The sequence below is a fragment of the Vidua macroura genome, unplaced genomic scaffold, assembly GCF_024509145.1.
Source record: "Vidua macroura isolate BioBank_ID:100142 unplaced genomic scaffold, ASM2450914v1 whyUn_scaffold_123, whole genome shotgun sequence".
In the NCBI taxonomy this organism is placed as follows: Eukaryota; Metazoa; Chordata; class Aves; order Passeriformes; family Viduidae; genus Vidua; species Vidua macroura.
The window spans coordinates 210,198-230,073 of NW_026530545.1; the positions used below are offsets into that span (position 1 = coordinate 210,198).

A 19,876-nucleotide genomic window follows, 5' to 3' on the forward strand; every position below is an offset into this window, starting at 1 on the left:
TCAAAGCGATATGAGGACAACAGGGGTTTCATTAAAATGTTCTCCTCGCTGCCTGAGGAAAGAGCAGTGAGGACAGAGCGAGAGGGGGAGGGGGGAAGGGAAATCATCTGGTCCAAACAAGTTTAACTAAAAAAAAAATCCAAGCAAACCACCTGTGGTCTCCTTGGAAACTGGCTTGCAACCCCTCCAGCCACCTTTTAATGAAACCCCAGAGCCCCTTTATTAATTTATTAAAGAATCTATTTTCTGAAGATTCATAAACCGCGCATAACTCATATTCCAACACATCTCTGCTATGCTAATAGCGCGTGCTGCCATGAATAATTAATTCTTTAATTAGTAATAATTAGAGGTTGTTGTATAGGTCAAACCATTGGGCTGACAGCATGCTACTGTCAAAATGTCATTTGAATTAACAGGGCTGTGGTCCTTTCTACACAGAATGATTCGTTGTTTGGGGTCTGTTGTCCCCTCCCCTCCAAATTTTATTGCTTTAAGAGTGAGTTGCTTTAGAAGACGTGGAACACTTAAAAGGAAATGTTTAATAGCATTTACAGCACAAAAGAAAAGGCTGCAGACCTTCAGCAGATGCTTATAATGGTGGATCTTGGTCTGGGCATTGTTTGTTCCCTTTGTGAGGAAAAAAAAAAGGAAAGGGATAAAAACTGTTGCACTGACATTCTGGACTAAGCCAAATCATAGCTTTTTGGTCAAAATCATGAATTTTTAGTTAAAATTACTCTCCACATTCTTGCAAGTGCTGCATTTGTGAGTCTGGTTCTTCTACTCAATGGGTGACCAGAAGAATTTAATTGTTGGAACTGATACACCAAGGTGTAGGTTTAATTCCTTGTCTGTTTATAACCTGAAGGAATCTGAACCATTTTCCGCCACTTTTTCAAGGGAATATAGAAGCCACTGGTATAGACAGGCTTGAAAGCTGAGTTTAGTCCTGCTTTGCACTATGGGAAACAAACTGTCCCCATCAAGAAAAAGGTAACAAGTCACCCTATGAGTTAAACCACTTGACTGGAAAGAAGACAGTTAAGAAGCAAAGGGAAAACACAAAATTTATGAGAGAAATATGCTGAAAGTATGGATTCTGCCTCTATTTTTTTTTCGCTCCTGGGTGCAGCAACTTCTGGAGGAGGACAGCAGCTCAAACCAAGACTGCAAATTTCCCAGAAGAGTTCTTCCCTAGGGACATGAACTGCACCAGAATTTCACCTTTTAGGAACAAAGGGGCTAATCTGAACTTTGGAACAGGCTCTCCAGGGAAGTGGCAGACTCACCATCCTTGGACGTGTTCAAAATTGGCACTTTGTGATATGGCTTATTGAACATGGTGGAGTTTAGGCAAAGGTTGTATTTGATAATATTGGAGGTCTTTTCCAACCTTAGTGATTCTATGAAATGATGGGTTGGCTTGACCTTCAATCTCACCTAACACAGACATTCTGTTATAAAGAAAAATTCCTATATGAAGAATTTGATACACGTAGACATCCTTTTCTGTTTTCTTTGTATCTCTTTTGGCAGAGGGAGCAGATATCTTCAAATGCAGTGGGGTTATTATCAAAATTGCACAAGCGAAGTGCTGGGGGAAGGTAAATGCTCAAATGAATGATGAGAATCTGTCCTGATTTCAAGGGGTAAAGAGAAGACAGAAAGGAACTGCAATGGTAGCACAAGATAGAGAAATGTGCATCAGACATGGTGGGATAAATCACCTGGGCAGAGACCCACACTATCACAGTTCCACTGAGCTCAGTTCAGCTCAAAGACTTTTCACGTCACTGCCGTGCATGACAGACCCACACACAAAGCTCTGATGGAGCAAGGGATTTGAATCATGCATTTCATTCCACTTGAAAGACCCCAACCTGAATGGGTTGGTGCTGCTGCAGTCATCACAGAAATACAAACACACAGCCTTAATCCAAACTAAAGTGAGTGAAATTAAGTCCATAACTCACAGTAGAATGGACTGGAGCCCAAGAGCCCACTTTTTTCCATTCCTGCTCTGACTAAAAAACACACATACTTTCTTTCTAACAACCAGAAGCCTTTTTATTTCTCTCTTGCTTGCCTGCTAACAGAAAAATTAATAAGTAGAGGCTAAGCAAATGCAAAAAGGGCTTGAGAATATTTTCCAGTTAAAAGGATATTAGAAACAACCTTTTCCATAAAGAGGGAAAAAAAGAAGAAAAATCTGACAAGATAATAAACACAAACTAATAATATGCAGTGGAGTGAAGTGGCAGCTATTTTGCTGCTAGTCAAAAAATTATATTATCAGAAATCCTTTTGTATCATTACATATTGATGTTTAAAAAAATATGAAACAAAAAGAAAGCCACCAGAGACTGTACATAAAGGTTGTTTTCTGTTGAAAATGCAACAAGGTCAAGAAGAATTTTACATGAAAGTTCTTTGAAATCTATATCAAGGGTCTGGATTGTAAAGCAGAACAAGTATGGTGCTGGTGGCGGTGATCATTGTAGATATGCTGCTTGCAATACAGGGGACAATTTATATTCTCCTTCTGAAAAAGTACAAAGGTTTATTGGTGTGCAAATTATTTAAATTAATACGTTCATCAGATTTTCAAAGTCAACAGCTTTTGCTGGGTTGTCAAAATATCCCCAGTGAACAGTAATAGCAATAGTAGAGTATTGGCACCACTGTTAAAAACGGGACAGAACTCAAACATTTGTACCAGAGGAAGCATGATCAGAGCCATGGTCACTGAGCACAGTTATTAGCCCAAAGTTAGACAGCAGTTGTTTTCCTCAGAGAGCATAGAATCACTAAGGTGGGAAATGGCCTTCAAGATCATCAATTCCAACCTTAAGACCATTTATCCCCATGCCCACTAAACTATATCACTCTACTCATTTTTTTGGACATTCCCAGGGATTGTGATGCCTCCCTGAGCAGCCTTTCCAATGCTTGACCACTCTTTCAGTGAGGAAATTTTTTCTGATATCCATCCTGGACCTCTGCTGGCACATCTTTAGACCATTTCCCCTTGTGCTATCCTGAGTTGCCTGGGAGGTCGCGCCATATCTCCCCACAACCTCATACATGTCTCTAGTCTAGAGAGCACACATTGATTAATCCACATGTTTCTTTTTCCCCATCAAGGGCTCAGGAAATGCAGGGGAGCAGATAAATATATGTTCTCGCACAGTTTATTTTTTACCCCTTGTGTGCTTTTTCCTGGCAGAAGACTCAGTCTTTTGTTCTCTCTACCCACTTGATAGGTCTTGTAATTCTCCCCCACAAAAGTCCACAGCCACACATGGCTTTGTGGAGCTACCATGAACTCTGTGAACCACAATCTGTCTCTTCTGTTCCTCCTTCTGTCCAAAGAACTTCCCTTTTTCTATTTTCTCATAACCAGCTGCACACCATTTCTTCTTAGGATTTTCGCTGCTGTCTCTTAATCTCTTTTTATCCCTTTTTGTACAACAGAATTGTTCTGCTTTTTTTTTTCTTTTCCACGTGTTTTTCTACTTATTATTTCCACACTTTTTTTCTTCAGAAAACTTGTTTTCCAACTCATTCTTCCAACAAAGAAACTCTTATTTTGCCTTGTTTTCATACTTTTACAGTCATCTGCTCAGTCTCTTGCCCTCTTCTTTTTCAATGGTTATCCTGAATTACCTAAATGTTCGATCTCTTAGACCATGCCCTATCTCAGGTCATCTTTGTATCCAGGAGTATCCTTCTGCCCAGACCTTCTTAGCTAACAGCAAAGGCAGAGGAGGGCCATGGGGATATTCAAAGGGCTGGAGCACTTCTGCTCTGGACACAGGTTGAGAGAGCTGGAGGTGTTCAGCCTGGAGAGGAGACAGCTCCAGTGCCTAAAAGTGCTCCAAGAAAGCTGGAGAGGGACACTGGAAAAGGGCATGCACTGATAGGAAAGGTGGCAATCACTTTAAGCTGAAGGAGGATAGATTTAGATTGGATATTAGGAAGGAGGCCTGGCACAGGCTGCCCAGAGAAGCTGTGGCTGCCCCTGGATTCCTGGAAGTGTCTGAGGCCAGGTTGGACAGGGCTTGGACCAGTCTGGGCTAGTGGGAGGTGTCTCTGCCTATAGCATGGAGCTGGAACAAGATGATCATTCAGGTCCCTTCCAAACCAAATGATTCTGTTATTCTATGATTCTATGAGCTTTATGGACAAAATACTTCCTACCTTAAATTTAGTGTAAATATATGTAAAATGAGACTGCAGCTTCTGCTTTCAGGCCTCTGTTGTCAGTGGCACTTTGTGTTAGTTTGGGTCAGGGTTGTATTGAGTGACACCAGTTTATCTTCCTCTTCCTAAATATATGGCCATTTTTCTTAAAATTCTTAGTATTCACTAAGATTCTCTTTATTCCCTTATATCACCTTATGATGAATCTCAGTTTATGAAGTCCTCTAGTCAAACGTTGCTTGTTCTTGGTGTCTGTGGTCCAAGTCAGCCTGTTAGAACTGTGTCTTAGCTGTGCTCAAGCAGCTTTTATCACATGGCACCTCCCAGCTCATTTGACCCTTCCACTGACAGTTTAATACTCAATGTCACAATTCTAATACACTAACTTTCAGATTTATAATTTATTGACCAGATCTTTTTGTTTTGGTCATTATCCCTGCATATAAATTATTACCACGTATAACACAACGCAGATAATGCAGCCCCTTGCAGCAGGCTTCACTTGGAAGGACTTGTGTTCATGCAAAGATTTGCACGGTGTGTTCATGCACAGATCTGTAGGTCCTGCTGTACAACGCCAGCCCTATTACAGAATCACAGGACAGTTTGGGTTGGAAGAAACCTTAAAGTTCATCCAGTTCCAACCCCCTGCCTTGGGCAGGGACCCCTTTCACTAGAACAGGTTTCTCCATATCCCACCTAACCTGGCCTTGGTTGGATGTTTTAGATGAATTGAAGCAGTCTCTTATGGGGACCTTGAGTCAGCAGATTCTTGCCAGGTTTTTCTGTGAGGAGTGGCAAAGCCAAGAACACAAACCAAACTTTTGGGGACAGTGCCAACTAATGCTATGAAGAGTCTGTCTTGCCAAGGATCTCAAGCAGTGTTGGCTCTGACTTCAAATCCAAGGTGCTGGCTTAACTTCCTTTGTTTCATTTGTCATGACAATAGCAGAAGAAAAAGTCTGTTTTTGACTTTTTTCCTTAACTTCCTGTCCATGACTAGAAGAAGGTCCTCACCACTGGTCCTAAATTATTTTTCTTTTTTTTTTTTTTTCCCCTTCCTCTTTCTTCCTTCTTCTTTCTTCCTTCTTCTTTCTTCCTTCTTCTTTCTTCCTTATTCTTTCTTCTTTCTTCCTTATTCTTTTTTCTTTCTTCTTTCTTCTTTCTTCTTTCTTCTTTCTTCTTTCTTCTTTCTTCTTTCTTCTTGTTGCTTTTCCAGTAGAAGGACTGCAATGTTTCAGGTATCTCATAAAATGTACTGATCCCAAACACAGATCAGGAAGGTCTAGGATCCAAAATTGTCAGTTCCTGTCTGAATTCTAAAGTTATTTTGGTTTTGTGCTTATAAATAAATGGATCTTCATCCTGGGCACAGAATGTGTCCTGGTTAGTGTGGTATCACTTTGGGCCTGACATTTCCCCTTTCTGGTTATTATCAGAGCTATTATAGATACACAGGTTGATTAAAACATAAAACATTGCCCTGAGGTGCCCATTTTATTTTTAGCTCAGAGGAGACTCAGTAGCCTTGGAGAGCTTCTGTGTGACTTCTGTGGATTCCTCCCGTGTTTCAGGCCTCCAGGGCCAAGGCAGCAGCACTGGGACATTACTGAGCATCTCATCATTTTAGGACATCTGGTCACTCCTTCCCAAAGCTGTAAATGAGCAAGACTTGCCAGGAATTTAATGAAGGGTTTCTTGACATTTCTTTCTTGAACTGAAAAGCCTAAATGGTCTCCGTGATTGGCATTGCCACACAGAAAGTCTGCATTGTGGTTGAGCCACAATTCTGTCATCCCCATTCCTCTTTCCCAAAGTGAAGAGCAGAAGTACAGGACCATTGTGAAGACACTTAAAAATCTCTGTATTTGACCATGCCAAAGATTCTCCAGGCAGGAAACATAGAAAAGTAGAATTTTTTCCAAAAAGGGAACATTTTAATACATTCACATTTTTATTCAAAGAGTCATTTCTGTGCAAATGAAGTGCTGGTTGGGTTTGATGGGCTCTTAATGGGCATTGTCCCACTGAGAGTACTGGGAGTGGGGCTGCAGTGATCCTTCTGCTCTGCTTTTGAGCTCCAGAGGGAGCAGGTAAAGTCAAAACTCTCAGTTTCAAGCTGAAGAGCAAAAAAAATCAGCTCGAAGAGTGCATCTGTACGTCTTAGATATTTTTCTGTCTGAATCACTGGGTTTTTATTCCATAAAGAGTATGTAGATGACATGTAAATGTTATGTAAATTGGGTCCATAGTCCATTAAAGCGCAATATTATAATCACTAATACCCTATAGGCATGGACAGATCAACCATCCAAGTTTTATTTGATCTTTGTCAGAGGCACTGAGCCCTTTTATGCAATATTTTGTGTACATGCCTTTATTGTGAAGATCATCATTTCAAAATGTGCCCATTTGGAATAAATAGATATTGTTGATGTGCAATGCAGCAAAGTTCAGCGAGGATATTACTACCAAAAATACTATTTTTATAGACTGACCAAAATGAAGGAATCCTGCCTTCCATGGAGAAATTTCATCTGAAGTGATCACCTGATCAGCAGACTTGAACAGCCTCAAATTGGACACAACACTTAGCCTTCAACACCTGCTACTTCCACTATTCAAATGAAATGAAAACATGGATATACAAAAGACTGGAGGGCTGTTTGGCCCTTGCCTTGGAAAAATATATTCCTTACTAATTGGCACAACTCTGTTAATAAATATTCACTGGTTTACATAGCCCTCCTGTTTACTTAATGAAATGGTAGTGGAGGGGTTAATGGGTTAATTGGGGAAAGGAATCTCCAAATGTATCAAAATCTGGTAAGTGATTTAGCCTAATTAATAATTTACATGTCAATATTTTTTCTGGGTGCCACATGCACTTTGGGAATATCAATAATAAAAAGCAACACTAGGTAAAGTCATAGAAATTGAAGGCACCAGTTGAAAAGAATGTAAAACTTTGTGTATTGCAACCTCTTTCCTAAGGTTTTTACAGAATTGTTCTTGTAATATTCAATTATGTGTGTAAGGTAGCAAACTACATAATCACAGAATGGTTTGGGTTGGAAAGGACCTTGAAATCAGTCTGTTCCAAGCTCGTGCCATGGGCAGGGACACCTTCCACTATCCCAGGTTGCTCCAAGCCCTGTGCAACCTGGCTCTGAACACTTCCAGGGAAGTTTGTAAGCTTGTCTTGGACGCTTGTTCAAAGGTGGTGAGCAATCAGATCTCTGTCAGTAGGAGTTATGCTAAATACAGAGCAGAATACACAATATTTCTGCAATTAGTTCTGGAATATTAATATTATCTTAATATTCAAGCTCATAATATTAAAGATCGAGCATCCATGAGCAGGGAATTGTCAGGCTGCATTCTTGGATGTATGACAATTATATGTGAACTAGAAATCAGACACACAAGATTAGAACTCTGGACTGTCCGGAATCAGTGACATGACTAAATTGGAAAGGCACTACTACCTCAACCCATGCAAACCTGATCTTAAGCACAAAGTAGGTGAGTCTCTCTTCTCCAGCATGAAGCTGTGCTGGATTTTCATTCCATTCTGTATTATGAACTGCATAATATAACACTTCTATAAACTTTGCATACATTTGTGCAAGTAGTCCCATATTTTTAATTCTCATTTTAAAATAATTAACCCTTAATCAATGTGACAGTGTTTTGGGGTTATATTTGGAATCTTTAATTGTTCAGTTTCTAGATTTCAAAGAAAACTAAGAGAAGATAACTCTTAACATTTATGGATATATACCAGATCCTGAAACTTCTGTTAGATATAATATCATCCTGTTTTAGGCAAATCTGTTAATGTTAATGTTAATGTTAATGTTTTAGGTCTTCTGTGGAACACAATAATTCTTCCAGGCTGAGATTACTATGTCCTAGTGATGGAAGGAGCAATCCCTTCATATACCCTGAAACAATGACATGGGATATGGGAGGCACAAAAAATATAAAGAATTGAGTGTTGATAGTTAAAAATTTTGGAAATATAAGTTCTTTCTGATGAGAAGACAAATACATGGATTTATATTAATAAATTAAGGGGTTATCAGGCATTCTGTTTGTTTGAATGATGGGAGGACAGAAGATGCATTTTGCTATCTTTAAACCATCCCTGACACCACCAGATGAATGTCAGGTCTAGTCAGGAGAAACAGAAATGATAGGCATTCCTCTGCCTCCTTGAGCAACTTACTCTATTGGAAATGACATTTACCCCTCATGAATGGGTCCTGTACAAAGGCTTTTGTACCACAGACGTGGCACAAACTTCTTTGGAACTCTCCAGAAGGGCATATGCACCAGAGTGAGTTTCATCTTGCAAAAATAGTCCCATAATTTTGCGCCAGTAAAGCAACTGAGTTGCTCAACTTCTATTATATTCCTATTATATCAATAATAAATTCTCCAAGTGAGAAAAGTACCTCTATACATTTACAACTTCCAGACTGCTTCATCCTACCATATGATGAGATCGACTTTGGAACTGCCTAAACTGACATACAGATTTTCTGATTAAAATAATACACCTGAATTTTGCATTAGGAATGGTGAATAAATTTTTAAACTAGTTACAATTGTTGACATGCAGGACATTTGCAACACCAGTTAATTAATTTATTAATTATTTTCCTGTTTATCTCATCTTTGTCTGCCTTCCTGCTTCTTCTGCCTGTCTGTCTACCCAGCTATCTTTCTATTAATCTTCAAACCACATATGAAGTACAGCTAAAAACACAAAGCTCTCATTCAGGGTTTCACATATCCAAGGAACCTAAGTGTTCTCCTAATACTAACATTCCTCTGGCACACAATTTATGAAACTTTCCTTCCTTTTCTATAGACTTTGACTATGTGCCCTTGTCAGGACATGTGAGGTCACTGATGTTGTCAAAGATGATCCTTGTCAGTTATTGAAATGAGAACTAATTTGACCTAATATAAACTGACAGACAAAATAGTTCATTGGTAAAACAAGCCAGTTCCAGAAACCAGTGCTAAAGAAGAATACAGGAGCAAAAAATGGGCATTTACTCTCTCAGTTCAGGTTTTGAAAACTAGACTTTTAATAGGGCTTAGCAAAATACATCCACCTAAATACTGGTGAGAAGAACATCTGATATCAGACTTCTTTCACTGTATTTGCACTTTATATATGGCTTGTTGTGGCTTGTTCTTTTACAATTTTATACAGTTAATTTTACAGCAAGAAAATGATCTCTATGATTAGTGATACCCTTGTAGAAACCATGACACATTGACATTATGATTAGGGAATTATTCTGAAAAATCTATATCCCAGCAAATTTTGTTCTGCCAGGATAGAAAACTATTGTTGGGCAGACCACATAAATCAGAAACTTTTCATCTTTATTGTGTCAGGAAAAAAAAAAAAAAAAAAGGGTGGATTTTCTTGAAAGTGATAAGGCTGATTGACTTTTCTTCAGGTGCAAAACTTTCCTGAGCAGAGGTCTGTGCTCTCTGCACCCAGTCCCAGCTCTCCTCCTCTGTGAGTAAACTAGAGATGAACTTTAGTGCTTGTGGGATTAAGGCCAGGGAAGACAGGCAGTGCAAGGAAGATTAATGCAAGTCTGCATGCCATTAAAATTAATCACTTAAAATTAAAGATCTCCTATCTTCTGCTGCCCCTCGAATTTTGTTGATATGACAGTGTCATAACTGATCTATCCAGCTCGTGTTTATCTCTTAAAAGATAAATTGAGATATTCCATTTCTGCGCAGTCTCAGCATGATCTTAATTCAGCAGATTTCACATGTATGTGCACATTCCTTCTATACGGCTCTGACTCATAAAAAGGAAAGGAAGAAAGCAAAGATAAAATAATATTAAACACTAGAGCCTAATATTTAGCAAGTGACTTCCATTCCCAAGGATCCTATAAAGCTTTCTGAAAGTGACATCTCTTAAGCATTCGCTTCACCCATCAGTGAAAGGCAGTCACCTAAGGCTGCTTAGACTGCTCTGAACATTTTCCTTTAAACAGCTTTGAATGGAAATTGGCTCTTTGTTCAGAGCACGAATGTTTATGGAAAATATTCATCTCATTGAATAATAATAAAAAAATGTTGTTTTCCACTGTCAAAACAAGCTTGTTTTGTTGTTTTTGCTTTGCTTCGGTTTGTTTTCTGTCTCAAAACAGACAACTCTTGAGAGTACGTTTAGAGGTAAAAATGCTTTAGAAAAGTTTTACAGGAAAAAAAAGGATTTTTTTTTTGTTAATTGCTGAAACCCTCGTGTTAATTACTGATACCAATCTTTCATGCCTTAATTTGATAAATAAACTACATGCACCTATGCATGAGGACCACTTAAGTACCTAAAACACCAAATGTATTTTCCAATCCTGTAATGGAAGTCAGAGGATCTTTAAGTGTTCAGGATTAAATTCAATAACTAACCAGAATTTAACAAGTCAATAATTAAAAAAATTCAATAAGTGAAAAAATATTAAAAAGTGAGAGAACTATGTAAAGTTTAAAGTCAGAAAAACGTGACCTGGCCACAAAACCAGGGCTGGACAAGCAGTGGCTTTTTAGAGTTTCATAACATATGTATAAAGGAAAATATCTGAGGAAAATAATATAGCAAGAAAATAAAATGTAAATGTGCTTCTTACATTGAGTTGAACAAACTGAAGTGTTTTACTTAAATAAACAGACTACAATTTCACTTCTGACAAAATTTATTAATTTTAAACTTGTAAAATTATTTACATATTATTTTGAATTTAAGAGTCTTCTAAGTAGAAAAAAAATAATATGGCAACATATTTTCAGTTTATAGATTTTCCTTACATATATTATCCTTCCCAAAAAATAGGTGTATGAGAAATTTCATTATCCACTGATAATATTAAGGTTTTTCTAAGGAGCTTTGATTCAAAACTTCCTTTCAAAGATCCAATTCAGAAAATCCTGAGAATTATTATATCATAAATATATTATAACATGTATAATCCATTATTATATTTTTTGTAGAGACAGATCTTTCTAAGACTGTTTGATGTGTTAACCAAAAAAATTACTTACCTTCCCTCAGAACTTAAACTATTGCTGGGGTTTCTTTGAAACACTGTTGTTTTCCTGACACCTTGGCCTAAAGCAAAAAAGGTCAGGAAAGGAGCCTTAGATGCTAAAAAACAACCAACTTGTTTTTTGGGAACAGGAGCAGTTTCAGGTGTTCCTGTGTATCAACAGAAGCCACTTCTTTTCTGTTCTAATGTTTCAGTGACTGATCAGAGGGGACGGCCTCTGATATTGGCAAACAGAGATTAGGGCAGGTAAAAAAGACATACCAATGCATTTCCCTTTTCTTGATTCAAGACACACAGTGCAAAAATCCATCTGTTTTTCCAATGTGTCTGAACTTGTATGGATGTATTTACAGTTTTATGTGACACGGCTTCTTCTGCAGGCAGGCTCCTGTATTATGCATCAGATCCATTCTCTGTACTGTTTTATGGTGTGTAATTTTCCCTTACAGTACAAGCCAGATTGCAACAGCGATATATTTAATAAAAAATTAGATACACTTCTACTGTCTCACTTTTTTTTTTTCCCTTCATCCATTATACTGACCACATCAAGTCAGTGTTTAAAATAAAATTACTCAAATTACTGCTGAATAAGTAAGATATTCGGCATGCTATGGGTTCTGTCGTGGCCACGAAGGATGAAGATGTTTTATAAAGAGCGAATGCCTGCCACACTCCTGAGTTATGGGTCACTAAAGAAGCTGAACACTCACCTGAGGTATAAAGCTATCCCTCACCTAATATATTTTCCAAAAGTGCAATGTGCCCATAATTTCTGGATATCTGTAAACTCACGAGTTGTTACTACTGCTCTAGTTTGGTTCAGGGCTTCTATCCAAATCCATGTTTTGTGAAATCTCCCTCCCTCTCACCTCTTGCAATTAATGTACAGGTTAAAAGGTTAATCAAAAAAATTAGCCAGCAAAATACAAGCCCTGTTTAACCGTATAAAACCAGTGCTTTCAAGTCACTTTTCTTTAGGGGAGGAGTGAAAATGGACACCCTCCTGTCATGCTCTGAAGATCAAAACCCTTGGGATATTGAAGATCCAAGCCTGGGAGTGCAGATGCTGAAATGTGTTGTCTCACATGTACTGAACCCTACTGCCAGCACCTTCTACCCACCACTGCTACCTTTTTTCCATTGAGCACCCAGTCTCAATTCACTGTGCAGTAAAAGAGTCTTGAAGTTTACACATAATCAAATTCATGTGTAAGACTAACGTGCAGTCTCAAAATGGTTGCAATTCTTTGCTCAGCAAGAGCTGCCTTCTGTCTCAGTGTTGATCTGTGTTACTAATCCCATAACTTCTTCAATAAATTCCAGTCATGGAGCAAATCCCTCACATGCCTTCATGTTCATGAGTGGATACCCTTCAGAGTTAGTCTGGGTAATGAACTCACTGAGGCACGAGAACTGGGCATGACCCAAACCAGCCTAAGAGCTGGGCTTGTGTTGATGGTTGGTTGCACCATGCTGTATCCAGAAGTTACTTCCAATCTAAATTATCTTATGGATTTATGATTGATATTCTATGGCTTACATTAAGCTGATAGCACACATTTATATTTTAGCATGCTGGGGCGATTTTTTGTTCAACAGCAACAGCAAAACTTCTTCTCAGGCAGGAAGTTATTAGAAAAAGCTCTGAGGCAGGAACAGGAGAACTGTTAAAGAAAAGATTAAGAAAGTCCCAAAGGACATGAGATCAGAAACCATGAGAGGTTCACTAAAGCTAAGAAAGTAGCAGGGGCACAGAGCTGAAAGAAGCTTGATGTCTTTTCTAGGCTGGAGGATTTGGAATGTCTTACAGAACATGACAGCCTGCTCTTAAGTATCATCTTAACAATAGGAATGGCTGCTCAGATGGGGCTGGGACCTGTGTGAGCTGGGAATTACATGCAGTGATGCTGTGGACACATGAATGGATCATAATATGATAATGAATATATAACTACATCTACCCTGGGAAGTAAAAAAATGCTAGTCTATGAACATGGGGAAATGATCTTGGTTATTCCTTTTTAAAATGGTAGTTTGGTGCCTGTTCTGGTTTTGGCACATACAGCTGGCCTTCTTCTAAACCATTCCATTTGGGAATTAACAAAATAAAGGGCCTTTTTTTTCAGTGGGTACATGTATGTGATCATCTTCTTTTGGAGGTTAAAAGAAACTAATAAATTATGTGTGTAGAAGGCAGCAAACCTGTCCTAGCACTGGTTAACTTGCATTTAACTTGTCATTAAAGCACCCAATAAGTTTTATTGAGTCTCAGAGAGGAACATGGACTGAGATCCAGAAAGGGAGAAGGGATCTAATTTCAGTGCCTGCTTTTTCCATCTTTCATCTTTTAGAAAGTACTTATGCAATAGCATAAAGACACAGCTGTGCCCCAGTAGGAATTATTTTTTAACTCCTTTTTCAGCTGCTACCTGGATCACTGATCCTCAGAATGGATGGTTTGGGAGCTCAAATAGAACACTTTACCTTCAGTGTAGTGACCAGTGGGAATATTTCTGGGTTGTAGGAATTGATATCAAGGGGAAATTGCTTTATTCAGGTGTAAAATGTAAAGGAAGAGAAAGAAGGTTAGGCAACTGGTCCAAGTAATTAATCTATGACTTAGATTAATTAATCTTAGACTATAAACCAGGGAGGAAGATGGGTGCCTCCAGAAGTGATACCTCTTCTGGCCTTCAGTTCCTGGTCCAGAAGCATGAACTCTCCATTGTTCCATCCTGTGGCTGTCAGCAGGTGTCCAATGCCATTCAGACAGGTGTTGACCACATATAAAGACCATTATTACTCTATATATGTATTATTTCCATTTCCAAAACTGAGATGAATGAATCTCACACTCTGAATTTGATGAGTGGGCTTCATTTTAACTCTTTATGGGTGCCAGTAGAAGACAACCATGTAGGAAATCTTTTCAGCTCTCAGGAATATGAACTTCAGCAGAATCTGGGAAGTTGAAACCTATAAAACATCTGGGACAGTGAAATCAGATCATTTGAGTTAGTCTGCTTTGCTTTTATCAAACTCTTCAGGTAGGTCTGCAATGGACTGGAATAAAACTGGACACCGTGTTTAGACGGAGCCAGAACTTTTTGAAGTAAAACAGGCCAATCCATTTAGATGGATCAGAGACAGACCAGTAAACTCGGGGAAGTGGCAGACTTAATCTGGAGTTGAGTCCTATGCCCTCAGGAAAGAAGAGGACTTCAGCAAACCTGTGCTGTGTAGGATTGCTATCATGGGATTTTGCAAAGGTCAAGAAGACCAGCACAGATGTATCTTCATTAAGGGTCAACTTTAAGGAGAAAAAGGTCTGGGATTAAGAGGTCCATAGCAGGGTAAGATGCATTCCTTGTCACCCCACGGGACACGGCTGCTCTTGTGGCAAGGGTTTCCCACCCCCTGGCTCATGTGTATAGGAAGACTGGTCTACCCAATTTATATGTTCTGGGCTCTTCCTGCTGCCTGAGGGTGGGGGACAAAGGGCCAGCTGGAAACCAGGGTGGCATTGACTTCTCCATCCAGTGTGGCCACATCTGTGTTGCTGCCTGGGAACTAGTAGAGCAGGGGCTTTTCCCTGAATGATGCTGGCATGTTGGGCATTGCTCCTGACCTGCACCACCTCTTCCTCTCACAGAAACTGTGCCAACACCTCCACACCACCTCTCAGCAGGACTCTGCTTTTCCCAGGGATGGAGATGAGGTGCTGTGCAGAGCTCATGCCTGGCAGGAGCTTGTAGCTGAAAGCCATCCCTTTGAACCACCAAAATGGAGCATGAGTTTCATCAAAAAGCGCTCTCCAGACCCAGCAATTTGTGACAATATCAGAGCAGGGCTGCTATCAGCTGCCTGTAACTCTGTTGCACACAGAGGCTGCATCCCCAGGTGCATCCCCCCCAGCTAAGGTGTGGGACCCTGCTGAATACCAGATCCCTTTGTTGCACATTACCGTGTTCGCTGAGCTGTCACCAGACTTACCCGTACACATGCAGAGCACAGAGATTAATCCGATTAAACCTCCACTGACTTTTCCACATTCCTTGTGCTGCAGCCCCTGTCTCTTCTCAGGTAGGTGTTAGAGCATGGGGAAGGTAAATCAAATGGTGTTTCTGGCATGGAAACCTATCAGAAAGCGTGACATAATGAGAGGGAGAGTAGGAGGGAGTGATTAGCTAAGCTTTAACCCACCATAAGTGCCCTGATCCTTGACCTTTTGGTGTCAGTTTTAATTGTAGGGATGGACTTTAAAAAAAAAAAAAGAAGCCATAAAGGTTAAAGTATTGCACTCCCTGACCCCAGGTTTACAAATAATACAGGTTTCAGGGTTTTTTTTTTCTGACATCTGAAGAAGACCACTAAAGAATTTTATGATTTATACAATGAAAGCTAATATGAATAACAGCTTTAGTGACAAAAAATATATATATCTGGGAATTAAAACTAACAAATATGCTCATATTGAAATTGATGTAGTCACATAATGACACAGATGGTATATTTTACTGATATATATTTTTCCCTGGTGTAGAACACACAGTGGCAATCCAGCATGACAGATTGTATCCTAGGCTAAAACTGTGTCAGACACACAGTAATCAGAAGATGCTATCATAGAATTTGCACTGGGGCCAGCCTCAATCTTGTAAGTGTTCTTTGTTCAGCTGCACTGAGTTGTTTTTCAACTGGGTTTCCCTTCTGTAAAATAATTCTTGTAGTTTTTCTGGTATTAAGCTGTTTTTTCCAAGTAAAGGTATCCCTAATATTTAGCTATTAATATTATTGTTGTTGTTATGTAACACATATTAATACTAATTATTATTAATACTACTGATTCCATAGAGTGGATGACTTCAGCCTGTTCTGCAGCCAGATCTGAGGTTAAATACAAAGATTTAAATCACCACTGAATGTGCAGAGCTAGATACGAGATTAATTTCTGTTAGTTCAGCCATTCAGGCTAAATTAGACTCTCTAATTAGGATCCTGTTATGGAAAAGGTAAAAGAAATGTTTCTCCAGAAACTTTTTTACCTTATCCCATTCAGAAATTTATTTTAGGATGGGCAAACAACCTTGTGAGGGTGTTCAGCTCATCTCCAAAAGACTGACTCAAGTGAAATTCCTAAAATTTTAATTGCTAACGTTAGAAAGGATTAATGCCTTCTGTGGCAATGAATACCTTCTGTTTTCACACACTACTTGCACTCATATCTGGATTTTTATGGATATGTAGAAATTTGTACCAACAGTTGTCATTCTGCAAAACCTTATATGTTGTTTATAATTCATGTGGTGTTAATGATCCTTCCAAAGCTAAATTCTTCTCAGTGGGTCTCAAAAAACCACAGAATGAGACATTTTCCCCATGAAATCTTTGAATCTTGAGTTCAAGTTTACTATATACCCTTTTCTTTCCCTCTGTTTTAGAGGAAGCATGAGAAAGAACTGATTACTAAGGGACTTTCTCACATGATATGACACTTCAAAAATGTATTTTCTTTTTACTATTCAGGAATTTTTTTTTCTGTGGTCTGTGTATGTTGAACAAAGATTCAGAAAATACCACATACATGGGGTTTTTGGAACAATTCCAGGGATGGAGACTCCACTGCTTCCATGGGCAGCCTGGTGAAATTTCAAGGATTTATAGATATTTTGGAACAGAGAATCATAGAATGATTTGAGTTGGATGGGACCTTAAACATCACCCAGTTCCAACACCCTGCCCTAGGCAGGGACACCTCCCACTATCCCAAACCCTGTCCAGCCTGGCCTTGGACACTTCCAGGGATGGGGACTCCACAGTCTCTCTGGACAAAACTGACTCCTTTATTGCTCAAAGAGTGCCGTAAAGAGAGTTGTAAAATTAAAAGCCTGATTAAACACAGTGACAAAATGAATGTGATTTTAGGAACTAGAAAAAAAGGCCAAAAATTTTGCAGATGGACATGACTTCTTTATAGAGGGCTGAGGGCTCTGTGATTTAACAGAAAATGCTACCCAAAATCCATGGAGTCGGGTCTAGACTGTAAACAACAAAATGCATATCAGTGATCATAACTAGCTATCAAATCAACTCACCCAGGAAGAGAGGGGACTGTGTATTGCTTGAAGTGCTTAAATCAGTACATTTTGCAGATTGAAATGTACAGTGTAAGTCAGAAAAGTTATGGGCCAGGAATAAGAATAAAATTACAATGTCTTTAGGAAAGATGATTGTAATGGTCCCTTCTGGCCTCAAAAATCCAAGAATATATGAAGCTATTTATTTATTTATTTCCAGAATACCTGGGGGAGGGGAAAAGTGAAGACACCAAAGACATATTTGTGTAATGGCTTAAAAATAGAGCTGTACTGATTTAATTCTGTACTTTTATATGATTGCTATAAATTAGCAGTGGGAAGTAGTAGCATTTATTATTAATAGCAACATTAAAATAATAATGATAACATATTTTGCTTCTAATAGCTATCTGTTCTATTCCCTTCTCTTCTCCTACTTCTCCTGTGAGTACAAGAGTTTCTTGGAACACCTGGATCTTTTCATTTGGCTGTGTTTTAATGTTGTTTCCAGTCAAATATGACAGACTAAGGGACTCAAACCCTCCATTTCAAATGCTGCCCATTTTCCCATCATTCTCTTAAGCATCCCTTTAGTGGGAGGCAGTTTGCTTAAGGAAATATTTCAGTCCTGGTGTTTAAATACTTGCGATATATATTTACATTTATAAATACACTTAAAAAAATGTTTTAAAACTGATGTATATTTGGATGCATTTGTATGTGAGAGCAGAACTTTAATTTCTTAAAATTACTCTTTCTTTCTGTCTCTCTCTTTGTATGTACAGAGTTGGAAGACAGACCCTTCAAGGTCTTGAGCACTTGAAGCAATGTTAAACCTTGTGATTACAAAACCTGTTAAAGAGCAAGGCAGTTTAGCCAGAACCTAGAGCTGTGCTTATCTAGCCATAAAAATATGTGTGATTTTATTTAGGTTGATGAAGGATGTCTAAAGGAAGTGTTATTCTTTATAAAGCCAATGGCTGATGCAGTGAACGCAACTTCCCACAGCATCATTGTGGCTGTTCAGTTCTTCTAGTCAGGCCCCACATATAGGAAAGGTTAAATTAATCCAAGTCCAGACTGACGCCATCCTGGAAGTCTTCAAGGCCAGGCTGGATGAGGTTTGGAGAAACCTGGCCAAGTGGAAGGTGTCCCTGCCTGTGGCAGAAAGGTTGGAAATAGAATAATTTTAAGGTCCCTTCCAACCAAAATAATTTCATGATTCCATGATCTCTCCCCTACACCAGTGTGTACAGACCTGCTCTCTCTTCTTCTTCTGAGAAAAGGTTGAATAAATGTTGCTAAAAGTTCATATGTTTCTTGTCTTGGATTAGTTTTCAGTCAGACCACCCAGTCCCACATTTTGGATTACCTGAGTCAAGGTGGATGGGAAAATGTGACTGGCAGATCCAAACAGAGCCATACAAGCCCAAGTTTCAGGATTAGCTACACTCATTAAGAGGTAGAACCACTCCATTCCATAGTAATTCTGAAGACACATGATAAAACATTGCTTGTACTGATGTCTTACCACACCAAAAAAAAAAAAAAGTTTACTGGTGCAAATCCCTCTTTCCTGTTAACCTTGGACTATGACCAGGCACAGAGGGTGCTGGTTGACTTGGACCAAAACTATAGTAGCTGTGCTAAGTGGATCAGTAGAGGTGAAAAGGGGCAGAGACTGATGCCTGCACTCAGATGATGGTGGATTTCTTTGGCACAGACATAGCCAGGCTGTCTTAGGCTGCCATGGAGATGCAGGCTCAGCTCATGCTGGTGTCCATCAGACTGCAGGAAGGAGCTGGCTCATGTAAAGACAGTTTAAAATACAATTTTGCAGCTGTCTGAACCTTTCCATACAGGTGTTATACCTTTCCCCACCTGCATGTGCCTGAAGGAGGTCAAGTCTTAGTTCATAGTGGAGCACTGGTGTTCAGGCTCTCCCGGTTCCTGCTGGCTTAACTTCCAAACATTCAGCTCCAGATGTCATAATCATGGAATCATAGAATGGTTTGGTTGGAAGGGACCTCAAAGATCATCCAGATCCAACCCCCTGCCATGGGCAGGAACACCTTGCACTAGCCCAGGTTGCTCCAAGCCCCGTCCAGCCTGACCTTGGACACTTCCAGGGATGGAGCAGCCACAGCTTCTCTGGGCATCCTGTGCCAGGGCCTCCCCACCCTCACAGAGAAGAATTTCTTCCTAATATCCAATTTAAGCCTACTCTGTCTTTTTGAAGTCATTCCCCTTGTCCTGTCACACCAGGGTCTTGTAAATAGTGTCTCCATCCTTCCTGTAGGTTTCCTTCAGGTACTGGAAAGCTGCAAATATAAGGATTCATAAAGATGTAGAATGGATTTTTAAAAGAGTGGGCACCAATATTGTGAATTACAAGGGGGAAAAAAATTCAAAAAATAAATCAAGTAGTCAGCAACATGTAAATCTTGTCTGTGAAAGCAACTGCTCACCCATGTTCAAGCAGTGTGACTTCCACATGCT

The 19,876-nt window shown here is 39.3% G+C and overlaps 1 long non-coding RNA gene across 5 annotated transcripts; it reads right to left on the reverse strand.

Moving 5' to 3' along the window:
- Positions 1-9,600: 9,600 nt before the first annotated feature.
- LOC128822928 (uncharacterized) lies at positions 9,601-19,345 on the reverse strand. 5 transcript variants are annotated; one of them, XR_008441618.1, is made up of 6 exons: positions 19,249-19,315; positions 15,294-15,437; positions 13,982-14,287; positions 13,785-13,847; positions 11,293-11,359; positions 9,601-10,045 (listed from the first exon to the last, which is right to left on the reverse strand). It is a non-coding gene; the product is annotated as an uncharacterized LOC128822928 (long non-coding RNA). The 5 variants fall into 5 exon arrangements; XR_008441620.1 differs by lacking the exon at positions 19,249-19,315 and adding an exon at positions 18,750-18,860; XR_008441617.1 differs by having other exon boundaries at positions 9,603-10,045; positions 19,259-19,345.
- Between the last annotated feature and the right edge of the window lie 531 nt (positions 19,346-19,876).